This window comes from Schistocerca serialis, chromosome 4, assembly GCF_023864345.2.
Source record: "Schistocerca serialis cubense isolate TAMUIC-IGC-003099 chromosome 4, iqSchSeri2.2, whole genome shotgun sequence".
Lineage (NCBI taxonomy): Eukaryota > Metazoa > Arthropoda > Insecta > Orthoptera > Acrididae > Schistocerca > Schistocerca serialis.
Window position 1 is genome coordinate 414,395,611 of NC_064641.1, and position 5,000 is coordinate 414,400,610.

General features: G+C 51.4%; 1 non-coding gene across 1 annotated transcript in view; it reads left to right on the forward strand.

Annotated features, from left to right (window-relative positions):
- Positions 1–3,895: 3,895 nt before the first annotated feature.
- Positions 3,896–5,000, forward strand: part of LOC126476856 (small subunit ribosomal RNA) — a 1,909-nt gene continuing 804 nt past the window's right edge. The window contains exon 1 of the ribosomal RNA XR_007587292.1: positions 3,896–5,000. This exon is cut by the window's right edge and continues 804 nt beyond it. This is a non-coding gene — a ribosomal RNA (small subunit ribosomal RNA).

Genomic DNA, 5,000 nt, shown 5'->3' on the forward strand with positions numbered 1-5,000 from the left:
TGCCTTAACCTAACCTACGTTGTGCCTTAACCTAACCTACGTTGTGCCTTAACCTAACCTACGTTGTGCCTTAACCTAACCTACGTTGTGCCTTAACCTAACCTACGTTGTGCCTTAACCTAACCTACGTTGTGCCTTAACCTAACCTACGTTGTGCCTTAACCTAACCTACGTTGTGCCTTAACCTAACCTACGTTGTGCCTTAACCTAACCTACGTTGTGCCTTAACCTAACCTACGTTGTGCCTTAACCTAACCTACGTTGTGCCTTAACCTAACCTACGTTGTGCCTTAACCTAACCTACGTTGTGCCTTAACCTAACCTACGTTGTGCCTTAACCTAACCTACGTTGTGCCTTAACCTAACCTACGTTGTGCCTTAACCTAACCTAATTTGTGCCTTAACCTAACCTAATTTGTGCCTTAACCTAACCTAATTTGTGCCTTAACCTAACCTAATTTGTGCCTTAACCTAACCTAATTTGTGCCTTAACCTAACCTAATTTGTGCCTTAACCTAACCTAATTTGTGCCTTAACCTAACCTACGTTGTGCCTTAACCTAACCTACGTTGTGCCTTAACCTAACCTACGTTGTGCCTTAACCTAACCTACGTTGTGCCTTAACCTAACCTACGTTGTGCCTTAACCTAACCTACGTTTTGCCTTAACCTAACCTACGTTGTGCCTTAACCTAACCTACGTTGTGCCTTAACCTAACCTACGTTGTGCCTTAACCTAACCCACGTTGTGCCTTAACCTAACCTACGTTGTGCCTTAACCTAACCTACGTTGTGCCTTAACCTAACCTACGTTGTGCCTTAACCTAACCTACGTTGTGCCTTAACCTAACCTACGTTGTGCCTTAACCTAACCTAATTTGTGCCTTAACCTAACCTAATTTGTGCCTTAACCTAACCTAATTTGTGCCTTAACCTAACCTAATTTGTGCCTTAACCTAACCTAATTTGTGCCTTAACCTAACCTAATTTGTGCCTTAACCTAACCTAATTTGTGCCTTAACCTAACCTACGTTGTGCCTTAACCTAACCTACGTTGTGCCTTAACCTAACCTACGTTGTGCCTTAACCTAACCTACGTTGTGCCTTAACCTAACCTACGTTGTGCCTTAACCTAACCTACGTTGTGCCTTAACCTAACCTACGTTGTGCCTTAACCTAACCTACGTTGTGCCTTAACCTAACCTACGTTGTGCCTTAACCTAACCTACGTTGTGCCTTAACCTAACCTAATTTGTGCCTTAACCTAACCTAATTTGTGCCTTAACCTAACCTAATTTGTGCCTTAACCTAACCTAATTTGTGCCTTAACCTAACCTAATTTGTGCCTTAACCTAACCTACGTTGTGCCTTAACCTAACCTACGTTGTGCCTTAACCTAACCTACGTTGTGCCTTAACCTAACCTACGTTGTGCCTTAACCTAACCTACGTTGTGCCTTAACCTAACCTACGTTGTGCCTTAACCTAACCTAGTTTGTGCCTTAACCTAACCTAATTTGTGCCTTAACGTAACCCATGTTGTGCCGTAACGTAACCCATGTTGTGCCGTAACGTAACCCATGTTGTGCCGTAACGTAACCCATGTTGTGCCGTAACGTAACCCATGTTGTGCCGTAACGTAACCCATGTTGTGCCGTAACGTAACCCATGTTGTGCCGTAACGTAACCCATGTTGTGCCGTAACGTAACCCATGTTGTGCCGTAACGTAACCCATGTTGTGCCGTAACGTAACCCATGTTGTGCCGTAACGTAACCCATGTTGTGCCGTAACGTAACCCATGTTGTGCCGTAACGTAACCCATGTTGTGCCGTAACGTAACCCATGTTGTGCCGTAACGTAACCCATGTTGTGCCGTAACGTAACCCATGTTGTGCCGTAACGTAACCCATGTTGTGCCTTAACCTAACCTATAATATGCCTTAACCTAACCTATAATATGCCTTAACCTAACCTATAATATGCCTTAACCTAACCTATAATATGCCTTAACCTAACCTATAATATGCCTTAACCTAACCTATAATATGCCTTAACCTAACCTAAAGTGCGCTGTAACCAAAACTATATTGCGCCTTAACCTGACGCACGTTGTCGCTGAACCTGCTCTGTAATTGTTATGCAACTCGTTAAATTAGTGTAGTGTTGCCTAACCGCAACCCTCGCAATATAGTTCGCTACTCGCACTGCCCGGTCCCCTGTGTATCGCGTCATGTTAAACACCTTGCAGGTGTTGCTGACTTTCCACATGCTCCTGCTATACACTGTAATGTGGATAGCAGCAGGACGTACATGCCCCCCCCCCTTCCCCCCTGCCTTCGCAAGCTGGTCGGTGAGAAGTTTGCATGTTCAACGCCCTTCGCATGCCGACGTACTCAGCCTACGTTGTGGTACGGCCTGTCACCTGTCCGCCGATGTACGCAAAACCCACAAACTGTACTGCACATTGGTCCGTATGTACTGAATGATACATCGTGGCACATGTGGCCGTATGACGACTGCGCCTAGCAACGGCGGACCATACAGTCCAAATATTGTGCACGCAGCTACGTGTCGTCTCCCTATAAGAGCTGGATTGCAGTGTGGTACGCCATACAGACGTGTGGGAGGAACGGACGCCCTGGATGGCGATCAGCATGAGCAGTCTGTTGATGTAGTGGAGCGTGTATTCGGACGTAGTCGTCTCTTCTCACACACCGTGATAGCATGTTGCACCGTGTTCCACATCTGCGACATGCTGCAGAGGCCGGCTGACAGTCGTTCGCGCAATGGACACCGCATACGTACGGGGTCGACCTTCCACGTGTTCTCTAGGCGTGCACATGTTGTTGCGTCTATGTGGGCAGACGTAGTGTGTTGTGACACCTGACACAGGCATGCAATACTCGTTGCAAATGGCGATGGACGTGTACGTTTGCTGGTGACGTTACGCAAATGAACAACTGGTAACCCGTTGTGGTGCGGTTGTTCTCGCTAGAGGTGAATCAGTGTTGGCGACGATCGGTCGAGCTATTAACCGGTTGTTTCAGGGATACCCACCATGCCCACGAACGTGAAAGGGGGATCTGGGTGTGAGGCGATACGCGGCGGTGGCTGGGTGGGACCGTCCCCGGCCGGTGAGGGGGGGCCGCCCGGCGTGCTGGCAGCGCGGTGCGTGGGCGCACGCGCTACAGCCGGCTGGTGGGGGCGGCCAGTGGCAGGCGCGCCGGCCGACGGACGCGGCAGGCGGCGCAGCTGCGCGCCGGCGCCCCCTGCTCGCGGCGCCTTGCGGCCAAAGTAGGTCCTCGCGGGCCCGGTGCGAAGCGCGGTGGCCATCTGCAGTGTGCTGGTCCGATTGAGGACTTTGTGCGCTGAGGATGCGCCGCCGCCCGGCGCTCGGCGCCGCGACGCCGTCTGCTGCTCGGTCGCCCCAGCGGTTCTCGCAGGTGGTTTGTATCGCAGCTGTGCGGACGTGTTGGCGCGTGCGCTGTGCTGGGAGAGTTCGCTTCGGCACCCAAGTGGGGCTTTTGTCCTTCTGTGGCGCCGGCGTTGGAGCTGCCGGTCACCGTAGGTGGCGCGTGTTGTCTCCCGCCGGCAATGCCACGACAGCACGCTCCCGGGCCTCTGTCGGCAGCGGCAAGCTCAGTTGGGAGCACGGGTGGTCGCACCTAAAGCGTCTACTCGCCTAACTCCGGGCGATTGCGCCTCTCTCGAACCCGACCAAGTACTTAGGACGGCGCTGCGCGCCGCCGGGACCTGAGAGGGTTTCGAGGTGTGTTGTGCAGGGGAGCTCAGCCTCCTCCTGTTTGCAGAATAATTGAGCGGACGCTTGCGTGTTCGCGCGGGTCCCCGGGACACACTCCCGGGCGGCCGGCTGCTCAGCTCTAGTTGACGCAGCTCCCTGGTTGATCCTGCCAGTAGTCATATGCTTGTCTCAAAGATTAAGCCATGCATGTCTCAGTACAAGCCGCATTAAGGTGAAACCGCGAATGGCTCATTAAATCAGTTATGGTTCCTTAGATCGTACCCACGTTACTTGGATAACTGTGGTAATTCTAGAGCTAATACATGCAAACAGAGTCCCGACCAGAGATGGAAGGGACGCTTTTATTAGATCAAAACCAATCGGTCGGCTCGTCCGGTCCGTTTGCCTTGGTGACTCTGAATAACTTTGGGCTGATCGCACGGTCCTCGTACCGGCGACGCATCTTTCAAATGTCTGCCTTATCAACTGTCGATGGTAGGTTCTGCGCCTACCATGGTTGTAACGGGTAACGGGGAATCAGGGTTCGATTCCGGAGAGGGAGCCTGAGAAACGGCTACCACATCCAAGGAAGGCAGCAGGCGCGCAAATTACCCACTCCCGGCACGGGGAGGTAGTGACGAAAAATAACGATACGGGACTCATCCGAGGCCCCGTAATCGGAATGAGTACACTTTAAATCCTTTAACGAGTATCTATTGGAGGGCAAGTCTGGTGCCAGCAGCCGCGGTAATTCCAGCTCCAATAGCGTATATTAAAGTTGTTGCGGTTAAAAAGCTCGTAGTTGGATTTGTGTCCCACGCTGTTGGTTCACCGCCCGTCGGTGTTTAACTGGCATGTATCGTGGGACGTCCTGCCGGTGGGGCGAGCCGAAGGCGTGCGACCGCCTCGTGCGTGCTCGTGCGTCCCGAGGCGGACCCCGTTGAAATCCTACCAGGGTGCTCTTTATTGAGTGTCTCGGTGGGCCGGCACGTTTACTTTGAACAAATTAGAGTGCTTAAAGCAGGCAAGCCCGCCTGAATACTGTGTGCATGGAATAATGGAATAGGACCTCGGTTCTATTTTGTTGGTTTTCGGAACCCGAGGTAATGATTAATAGGGACAGGCGGGGGCATTCGTATTGCGACGTTAGAGGTGAAATTCTTGGATCGTCGCAAGACGAACAGAAGCGAAAGCATTTGCCAAGTATGTTTTCATTAATCAAGAACGAAAGTTAGAGGTTCGAAGGCGATCAGATACC